Here is an 11991-nt window from a genome sequence, read left to right on the forward strand (position 1 = left end):
GGGGGCTCAAATGCATGCCCCGAATGCATACATTCCTCATTGAGAGCTCCCAGTCTTGCAGAGCTTAGAAAACAAATTCATCAGGGAATAGATCTATTTCAAATGCATGGCCAATTGCCAGAAGACATTTGTCAAATCTTGAAATTGAACAGGAGACCAAAAAGTCAGCTGGAAACTTCTGAAGGGCAGAAATGTATCTCCTGCAGCTTAGAATTAAAAGCCTGAAATAGTCTTACACAAGGAACATGACTAAACCAGAAATACACTAAATCTTACTAAAACTTTACCCCAGTCCAGTTCTTGATGGGATTTAGTGGCTAAGTCCCATTCTCTGTCTAACAGAGGTGTATTAGTCGGCCTGGGGGGAGAGATTTTTTATAAAGACACTAATCCTATGGTCCCACTCTTAAAACCATATTTAATCTTTTTGTTTGTTTAAGAGAAGATTTATTATTTACATTAATGTAGATTAAGTGAAAAGATACCAACTACTTTTCAAGTCAATCAGATGTCTTTTCTTGAGGTTTGAATTTATGGCATGGCATGTTTCTCATTATAATTTCTGTATAACCAGTGAAACTTTTTCTGTTTAGGTTTCAATTAAAGTTTACACTCAATATTATTTTGTATTAGTTTCAGGAGTATAGAATAGTGGTTCTCTTTACAAAGTGATCCTCTGATATTTCAAGAGCCCACCTGGCATCGTACATAGTTATTACAATATTATAAATCTTATGCTATACCTCACATCCCCATGACTATTTTGTAACTACCAATTTGTACTTCTCAATCCCTGTATCTTTTTCACCCCGAAACCCAACCTCCCTCCCCTCTGGCAACTATAAGTCTGTTTCTGTTTTGTTTGTTTATTTTGTTCATTAGATTCCACATTTAAGTAAAATCACATGATATTTGTCTTTCTCTGTCTGGTTTATTTCACTTAGCATAATAACCTCTATGTCCATCCATGCTGTCACAGATGGCAAGATTTCATTCTTTTCTATGGCCAAATAATATTCCATTGTATATATGTGCCACCACTTTTAAAAATCCACTTGTCACTTGGGTTGCTTCCATATTTGGCTATTGTAAATAACACTGCTAAGAACATAGAGGTACATACATTCTTTTGAATTGGTATTTTGGGATTCTTAATACATATTCTCAGAAATGAAATCACTGGGTCCAAAGGCAGTTTCATTTTTAATTTTTTTGAGGAAACTCCATACTGTTTTCCACAGTGGTTGTACCAGTCTATCTTCCCACTAGCAGTGCACAAGAGTTCCCTTTTCTCTACATCCTCGCCAGCACTTATCTGTTGATTTGTTGATGTTAGCCATTCTGGCAGGTGTAAGGTGATATCTTATTGTGCTTTTAATTTGCCTTCCTCTGATGATTAATGACGTTGAGCATCTTTTCATACATCTGTTGGCCATCTGTATGTCCTCTTTGGAAAAGTGTCCATTTAGATCCTTTTCCTACTGTTTAATTTGATTGTGTGTGTGTGTGTTGGGGGTTTTTTGGTGTTGAGTTATATGGTGATATTGACCCCTTATTCCTCAGATGGGACCTCTGCAGCTGAGAGATCCCTCTCTGGATTTTCAACCACCATATATGGGTGCAGGGCCAGCCCTTTTCATGTCTCTGCCCTTCCTACCAGTCTTGATGTGGATTCTTTTGTTTATCCTTAGTTATAAGACTTTTATTTAGCTAGTCTTCAGATGGTTATTTAGGTCGATTGTTCTATAATTTAATTATAATTTTGCTAAGGTCATGGAAGGAGGTAAATATAACTTTTACCTACTCTGCCACCATCTTGGACCCCTCCAATACCTCATTTTATCTTAATTACTTCCTTTGAGGCCCCATCTCTAAATACAGTCACATCAGGAGTTAGAGTTTCAGTATATGAATTTGGGATGACCCAATTCATCCATAACAAGAGGAGAAGGGGACATTTCTTCTTAAGGAATATAATAATATCTGGAACCTCTATGGGTCTTTTATACACAATATCACACCTACAATCAAGAGTCACTACACGTATAATGAGGCAACATCCTATGACCAATAATTGAGGGGTAAGGGGAACCAACAAGAACAATAGACTGATGATTCACATAATTGAAGTTATCAGACAAGAACTTCAAAACAATTATAATTGGGGACTTCTGGGTAGCTGAAGAAAGTGGCAGCTGCCTAACTACTTGCCTCCCAGTATTTCCTACTCAAATGATTCAAAACAACAAGATATGATATATAAATCTACGTAAATCCATGCCATCAACATGACTTGAAGACAGAGAATGCTAAAACTTTAAAATGACTGTGACTAAAAAGAGAAAAACCACCACATCCCAGTGCATGATATCTCATACTTTGGTTTGACCCCTGTACTACAGTGAGGCTCTGCAGTGGGCAAAGGCAGACTCAGAACAACTCCAGGAAAGACAGAAAAAGAAAAAGGAAATGAGCAAAAGGGCTTAAGGTTCATCAAAAACCACCACCAAAGAGACTATATTATCCTCCATATGAAAATATGATAACAGTATCTAGGCACAGCATAACTTGGACTACAGGGAAAAGACTTCAGAATATGTGTGATTATAAGGGTAAAGAGTTATATAAACAACCTCCTGTGGTCCTTTTCCCCCTGCCACCCCCCGCCCCCAACATTGTTTAAGGGGAGAAATAAAAATACAAAAAGGGAAGAAGAAGCAGCCTTTGTAATTGGGTGGTGAAAGGGAAAGGGAGCAAAAGGTGGGAAACTTAGGGTCCTGCAAGATCAAAGAGAAACACAGAATTGGAGGACTTATAGCTCTTCCTTGCACTACCAAAACAAATGAACAACATAATTCCAAAAGCATATGGACCTTGCTCTATTGATAGATGTATCCACTAAGCTAGGAATCTTTCAAATTACTAACATACCATAAAAGTGAAAAGAAATATTAACAAATTCATTAACAGAGCCATTGCAAAAAAAATCCCCCAAAAAACAAGAAAGAAATTTTACATGTACCAACTGAGCAACAACATTCCTCCTATGAGAAAAACCCTGACACAGAAAAATTTGTAAGTCAATACTTCAGTCAGAATCACATATATTCATTCAAGCATTTGAAGACAGAAAACACCATTGAATTAGAAATTCAAAAACTAAGAACAGAAAAGAATAAAAACTGGAAGAAATAAAGAGAGAGTTGATTAAACTCAAGAAAGAAATGAATTAATAGGACAAAAACATCTGAGAAATAAAAAAATAAATCATAAGGTCCCCAAGGGAAAATGGACTTCCATAAACATTTGATAGGCATAGAAGAAAGGCAAGAAAATAGATAAGATAATAAAGTAAAATGGGTCAGAGAGAAAGTAATGGAAATGGAAGAAAGGCAAGGAAGGACAGTATAAAAAACAATAACAACTATGAACCAATATTCTTTTAATATTGATGCAAAATACCAGTATTAGCAAGCAGACTCCAATACCATATTAAAAATAAACCATGACCAAGTATTATAGAAATGCCAGATTTGTTTAATATTAGGATATCCATTAATCTTACATACTATTTCAATTGTGCTAAAGAAAAAAATGATTAGTTCCATTGATACTAAAAAATAGTATGAAAAAATTAAAAATTCAAATTCATTCACATAAAGACACTCAAAAATAGGAATTGAATACTTTCCCACACTGATTATATGCATACTAGAGGTCCGGTGCACAAATTTGTGCATGGGGGCGGGGGGTGGCAGGGGGAAAGGGACCACAGGAGGTTGGCTTGGGAGCACACTGACCACCAGGGGGAAGCTCCTGCATTGAGCGTCTTCCCCCTGGTGGTCAGTGCATGTCATAGCTACTAGCCAGTCATCCGGTCGTAAAGGTCGCTTGGGCTTTTATATATATAGATAGTGAGCTACTCTTTATGTAATAAAGAAGGGTATATACAAAATATACATGCACCTGCTAATTTGTGCAAAAATAATATGATCGTGATATTAAATAAAACTGGTTACCTATGGGTGGTGGTATGGAAAGGAGTAGAAAGAATGGAGAAATTAAAATGGAATAGTGAGGTGAGAAGAAGGTGGCACTTCTCTGAGTATAACCTCAGGTATAGCTCTGACTCTTAGAACCCATGACTTGCCAGTAGGTTTAGCATAACACGAGGCCAACAGCATGTTTTCTTCAGGCTTGGACACAGGAGGCCAGCAGAAATGCAATACTCACTCCTTACTTTTGTGTTTTTCACACCAACTCTATTTCTTCATTTATAAACAGCTCATAGTTCTTTGTCTAGATTTTTAAACCTTAAAATTAACAAATACCCCATATAGAGCAATGGCTAAAAACAAAGTCAATTTTAAGTACCAAATGAATCATTTTATTTGTAATCTGTCAATTGAGAGTTTATAACCATTCCCCTTTGATACCCATGGTGTACCCCAGGCACTTCCCTCCACTGCCAGCTCTGGATAATGAACCTAACTAATTCTTAGCAGGTTGATTTTGTACAGGGGTTAATTACCTCCTTAACACATTGCTCTGTCTCTCTGAGCACTAACTGCTCTTAATTACCTTCCATTCGTGATGAGATAGCAGGAGAGGAACAAGGGGAAAACTGGGAACTCCTGTACCCTGTGGTTCATCTTTTATGTAGGCAAGCAATTACTGAGCCAGTTCTGGAGCCTTCTCTTTTCACCCAAAATATTACATTTTGCCATATTTACAACAAGAACATGTGATTACCATACACCATATATCCTGGTTATCCTGGTGTAACTCTATTTAAATTTGTACATTTTAATTTAAGAGGCTAATGTTATTTATTCTTGTTTCCTTGATGTAGCAAAAGAATTAGAGCTGAATTTGAATTTTGACTTTTGCTTACTGATTTAAGGCAGATCTTTCTTCTAAGTCTTAGTTTTTCCACTTGTAAAGTTGGAACATTAATAATTGGGTATAGTAAAACCTAAGTCTCAGTACCGATTACTAGTAGCACACAAGCTTAGTTTTCTCCAAAGTGTGGTGAAGGCCTGGGGAGGGGGCAGGCATGGGTTGGAAGGGGTCAATGGGAGAAAAAAAGGGGACATCTGTAATACTTTGAACAATAAAGATGTATTTAAAAAATTTAATCTTCGTTCGGTTGCCAGTAAGAACTCACCTTCTATCATTATTTTAAAAAATAACACAGCACTGTATTTCCTCAAGATATTTCAGTTGAGGTTTGTGAGCACAAGCAACATAACCCAACTCTGATTCAAGCAGAAAATTGTTTAAGTAAAGGATATTGGGTAGGTCACAAAATCTCCAGGAAAGTTAGAAAACCAAGCATGGAGGCCAAATAGCTGGGAAAAATGCTCCAAACTAAGCCCCACAACTGCAGCTGCAGTGGGAACAGGCAGTATTTGGTACATTTGGCTCCTCTGATCCTGGAGCCAGGATTACACCACCAGACCACATATGGATCCTGGATGTGGCTTTGCTAGGAATCCCCAGCTTTATGTCACCAGCTTCAGAATCAGTGTCTGGGGTAATCTCATCAGATTGGCCAAGCCTTGTGCCTCTGTGCTGATTACAAGGGCACTAGAAAAATGTTTCTCTAAAGGGAGATGAATGCTGGATTATAAAGTGGGAGGTCCACCCAAAGAGGAAAGAGTCTCAGGTAGTAGTTGGTCAACAATGACAAATGCATACCACAGAATTCGAAGAGATGGAGTAAGCATTGCCAGAGAATATGGGCATATGTTCCATGATCAGGTAAACTAGGCAAATGCTTGTTTCCCTTCTTTCTTTCCCCTACTCCACCCTCATTCTTCACCTTCACCTCACTTAAGCCTTCTCATTCTTTAGGCAACTTATCTCTTCTTACACAAGAATGTACATGGAACATTAATGGCTTTAGGCTAAGGATAATCTTGAATATCTTCTCTAATTTATGAAAGGAAAAAGGTAAATGCAATCTAAAGTAAGGTATGTATTGGTATTGACAAATATATTCAAGTACCCGTGATTTTGACACATTATGAGCTATGATACCATGACTAAAACATGTTTTAAGCCAAATAGTAATAGAAAAACATTCTGCTCAAAATGTGCAGGTTGGAGGTTGTTCTATGAACTTTAACACTCAACCAGAACCCCACTGGGTTTTGCTGTGTCCTCCTTCCCTTCTTGACTATCTATTGAGTACCATAGTTTATACTATTACTAATATTATTTGGTGGTGTCTACTTAAGCTTCCAGTATCTTTCCACATAATCTGTAATCAGTTCTAAATAATTACACATTTAAATACAACTTTGTAACCAGCCAACATTAATTGCTGCTTTCCTCAGTTACAATCCTTCCCAAATGATTATGTTTATACACTAATGTACAGTGCTCTCCATTCTAGCCTATTATGTCAATTACAAATCATTCTATGGTGTCTGGGTAGTGCTGATTTATGAGTTGTGCTATCACCTTATTGAACTTTTATCCTGTTAATGACCCTGCTGCCACAATCCTCACATCACTCAATATAAATTACCTGTGGCTCCATGCCTTTCCAGTGGATTTGTGTGTGCCTGTGTGTTTACACACACACACACACACACACACACACACACACACACACACCCCAAAAACCTTACTGTTTTGTTAATATCCCAAATGTCTCTTATGCACTGATTGAGGCCTTTGATGCTCTGGAGGAAATTCCACTGTATTTTCCATTGGCCCTCACCTTCAGAAAAATACATTTGTCTAAATTTAGCTTAGAGGTCCCATGAGTGTTCATATCTCCAGTCTGAGTCAGTTTCCTCCCATTTACAACTCATATTCCCTGTTAGTGTTTAAATTTTTCTTTCTTACTGGAATGCTTCTTGGTACATTATTCTCGGCCCCCATTACAGGTCCCCTTCTTTCTCATGAATCCGACTGGGTTATGGATGAATGGAAACCAAGTGGAGCATCTCTGCTACTGTCCTCCCTGGACACTGCCTGTCCCCAGTTTTCATTACACCTGCATAAAGAGATACATGTTAAGACATCTCTCACTCCAAGCACTATTCTGGAGGGATTTGAAATGCATCACTTCTATCTTTTCTCATCTTCCTTTTGATAATTTTTCCAAAGTATATGAAAAAAAGAAAAAAGGAATCAACAGGAGAGAAGAAACTGAAAGCTGCTTGTATAATGTTTAGGGTACATATTTCAAGTCCCAAAAAGCAAAGGATGACTTAGATGCATAGTTGTGAACCTTAAATTGTTCCTGTTTGTTTTATAAGCTTAAAAATTTGGCCTGGCCAGTATGGCTCATAGGTCGATGAACCAGGAGGTCATGGCTGGTTTCTGGCTCAATCCCCAGTGTGGGAGGCAGTCAATCAATTATTCTCTCTCATCATTGATGTTTCTATCTTTCTCTCCCTCTCCCTTCCTCTTTGAGATCGACAAAAATATATTTTTAAAAATGTTTTAAAATTTGTTATATTTCAGTGTCAGGCACAGTGTTTAATGTTCATATTTGAATATACAATAATGAAATATATTGCAATGTAATTAATAATTACATATGATATTAGTAATAATATAAGCACACATATATATTATTTACATCTTACAACAATCCTATGGTGTAATGATTATGGGAAATGGGAATTATCTGATTTGGAGAAATTTGCTGATCTGAAAAATTGGTTCTTACTTTGTATTTGATGTTTGTATATAAATTATTCCTACAGATTTTATTTTTTGAGTTCTCTAAAGGAATTAAATAATGTTAGGTGACCTACTAGAATGGCAGTTCTGCTTCTAGTGGCAGAAAATTAGGCTAGAATCCTCTAGAGATTTGCCAGCAAAATTAGCAGCAGAGGGTATAAAAGCAGCAATGAATTCTGCTTAGAAAATGAACAGAAGGGAAGGCACTAATCGTGTTAGCAACTATGCCATCAGTCAAAATAGCAACGATGTAGGAATGAAGCTTTGAAGGCTAATTTCTCTTCAAGAATCCCTGTTTCTCTTTTTATTTCAAGACCAGTAGCAGAATAAAGAATAATATAGCAAATGGAATTTAACAGGGGTGAAAAAACAGAGTTGCATGATTGTTCTGTCACATAATTTTGTAAGAATGGACATGGCTCAAGAGTGACTTTGGGCATGCACAGCACTTAAGGTCCAGATGCCACAAGCAGTTGTCACTGTGTTCAAATTATACTGAAAGTTTTGCAAGAACAGTCCCTCTGTGTAGAGTTAGCTCGAGTGGGTAGACTAATGGCTTCCAATAGGGAGAAGGTGCAACAGGCCTAGGCATTAGCGGAGAAGAAGGTCTGACTTCAGCTGGCCCAGACTACATGGTCCAGAGGCCATAAGGATGAACGATAAGCCATGGATGTGTTGTGTTCATTGATTTCTATACATGGAGACTATATTATTGGGCATGTGGTCCAGCAGGTAGGGTGAGGTGGGCACTTCATTTCTCCTTTAATACAGTGTAAGGTTGTGCCTCAACAAAAGTGTAGAGTGTGAGGAGAACCTACTTTTCCCAAAGGCAAGGAGCTCAAAAACTACTTATTAGAAAGATGATCCCACATTTTACCACTGTGGCTAATCCTAGACTATGGCTAAATGCTCAAATTTGTTTATTTACATTTAATTTTGCCCCTGATAAGAATTGACCTAGCTCACACTTATCTCTCATTTGTAAATTCTCAAAGTCCTCTTACATTGTTCACACGTGGATATTGTGGCTAATCAAATCATACTCACAACTAGAATCGTTAAAACATGAAGACATAAGTATCTCCATGGAGTCTTGTGAGGACATTTAAAAAAATTGGACTTCTGAGTCACCAAATCCCATGACATTGACATAATTTCTAACTAGATATAATCTCCAGTGACTTGACAACAGCAGCAATATGACATTCAAACTACAACTACTGTCCCATTTTCACATTCATTATTGAATTAATAAAATACTCACTTTTATTTCAAAATTTTTTCGGGTGACATTAGTTAGTAAAATTATATAGGTCATAAGTGTACAGTTCTATAATGCATCATCTGTATATTGCATTGTGTGTTCGCCACCTAAAGTAAAGTCTCCTTCCATCACCATTTATCCCCCATCTACTCTGCCACCTGCTTCCACACCCCTTTCCCTCTGGTAATCACCATACTGTTGTCTGTGTCTATGAGTTTTGCCCTTTAAACCACGCCCCCCTTTGTTTTTTTTTGCTTAATCCCTTCACCTTTTCATCCAAAATATTCATTTTTAAAAACCCATATGGTTGTTGATTTTTCTTGAACACAATTAAAGAACTCTAAATACCGATACAGTAATTTAGGTTGAATGACAAAATAGTCTCATGTGATAACTTTCAAAGGAAATTGTGGAGAGGCCAGAAGTAATTCTAGGGAGGTGAACAAAATACAGGGGTGAATAGATAGTGCTTGGCCCTGGAATGTTCAAAAAAGTTCTTTCGCTTCCCTCATCTGTATTGTCTAGTTCATGCAGGGAAAGTCATGGGCTAAATCCACAATTCTCCATAGTGCTACCCAGCTAGGGAAGTTTGCTTTGATTTTCTGAGAGGTAGAGACAGGGTTCTTATATTGTCCTACTGCTGGTTTGTAACTACCCCACCTCCAATCCTATTTTATTTGATTATTTTAATAGCACTTTGATTTTCCTTTTGAGAGCCACTCTTCCCTAACTTTCCCCTATGAAATTTAGGTGGCTGGTGGCAGGGTGGACTCATGCTTAGCTAAGCAGCATGTTCAAACACAATGATTCTTACCTCATCACCTTGGACTTACTGATAATGTGATTTTATAAATACCATTTCTTAATAACCAAAGAATTGTAGCCCCCTTACTTTAGAGCAGGGGTGGGGAACGTCTGGCCTGTAGGCCATGTGAGGCCTGCAAAATCATTTGGTCTGGCCCCGCCAAAGCATTGGGATGAGTTAGTTAAATGTTTGACCAAGTATAGCAGACTAATTTTTAAGTTGATAATTTTGTGTGGCCCTCGAATGAGGTTATAAATATCCAAATGGCCAATGGCAGTAGGAAAGTTCCCCACCTCTGTTTTATAGCAAAGTCCTTTGCTTCCTACACAGACAAAGCCAGCAGACAGAGACATGTCTTAGAACAACTGAGAGTTACGTGACTTTAGGAATGTCCCTGTGCTTCTCTTGTGTAACATTGTTCCTGTTGAGTCTAGGCAGGACTGACATTGAAGTCAGTTCCAAGTCCCTTATAGACAGTCCTGGTTTGGGGCTGCAAATGTCAATCTGAGTTAGTGGGTCCCTAAACTGGGAGCTCTCTGAGGCGAGGGTCACTCCTCCCTGTTCACCACCAAATCCCCAGTGGCTTAAAGATAAAAGCAGCTTTAACTCTAGGGATGAGAATTGCCTAATTGCCTCAAGGCTAGTTACTCACCGTTATTACTTCCCCCACGCCAAGCCCACCCCCAACAGTAAACACTCTTCTGAGAACAAAAAATTAGGCCATATCGGTTTCTGGATCTTTAATATTGCTAATCCCAGTTACTAAGTTGTCCCAAGTGAAAGCTACATTTCATATGCTTATAATAATGATTTCTTTTTAATTTTAGTCTGGCCAGTTTTTAATATCATGGATTAGTTCTGCATGCAGGCATATGCTTCTTATTTATTTCTTTTCATAGACACTCATTTTTAAAAAAGTTAGAAAATACGTGAAATTGCCTGCATCAGGTTCAGTAACAAACCATGAAATTTGGGGGGGACAGCTTATGAATGCTCTTATAATAGTTCTTTTCTTATGTAGTCGCACTAGGAAAACATATTGTCTTTATGTTTTACATTTTCTCTGTTTATAATTTGTTGGTATATTTAGAACAACCTTTAATGATGCTGACTATAAGGTTATATTTGTAAAGCAATATTAAGATTTCATTAATCACTATCTCATAAATTTACATTAGGTTAAGAAAATCTTATATTTATAAAATTTAGTTTTTCAATTTTCCTAGAAGGAAGATCTTGAATAATTTGTAGTTAAAACAGCAATGAAAACAGATTCAGTTTATTTATTAAGAAAATAGTTCCTACAATCTCTGTGAAAACCTCCTTTCCTGTCGTATTCATTGTGTTCAACTTCTAGCATATGAATCTGAGAAGTAGGCTATTTAAGACTGGGATTAGAAATAATGGTGACAACACACTGAGCATTCAGTTGGGCATTCATTTCTCTCAGCACTGAATTTTAATGGCAGCTATTTGTTAGTTTTGATCAATTTCTATAACTCTTAGCAGTAAATTAAAGTCCTGTTTTATTCAGGGCAGGAAGTGATGCAACTGGAGGATAGATGGTCTTGGTAAGTCTCAGAGGGGCTGTGAGGGCCAGGGGGTGTGCCTGCTATTCCTCCCTCATGGCGTTTGCCTTTAAAGGAGCTCATGATATGAGAGAAGTCATCTCATATTCGGTAGCTTGTCATAAATTATTTTGGTCTTGGCCTAACAATTTCTTTGAGTACTTTTCTTAAAAACACAAGGTGTTTAGCTTATTAAATAGGTAATAAAAATAAGTCCTTTTTAAGTCTCAGAGCATTGCAAATTTAATTTGGTTTTGTGAAATCCAGAGAAGGGCTTCATTTACTGTAAAGTTGTGCCTATGTCTAATGATGCAAACCAGACAAGGAACTACAACTAAATTGAGTATCTCATTCACCCACTGAACAACTATTAAAGGTGAACTCAGTGCTTCTGGTCTCTGTAAAGCATGGAAGAAAAGGCAGAGACCAGAATAACTGATGTCATCTAGTTTTAGTTTGCTTTGCTGTTAATTAAAATTCAATGTATGCAATACATAGAGAAATAGTTATTCATTTATCTCACTCTTAATTATACTCTTACTATAAGAAAAGCACTGAGCAAGAATGGGACTCAATCTCTACCCTCAAGGTTATATAGCAATTACTTAGTGTACAGAAATCATGTAAAAACAAACAGTGTTGGTCCCCAA

The sequence above is a fragment of the Myotis davidii genome, unplaced genomic scaffold (genome assembly GCF_000327345.1).
Source record: "Myotis davidii unplaced genomic scaffold, ASM32734v1 scaffold812, whole genome shotgun sequence".
In the NCBI taxonomy this organism is placed as follows: Eukaryota; Metazoa; Chordata; class Mammalia; order Chiroptera; family Vespertilionidae; genus Myotis; species Myotis davidii.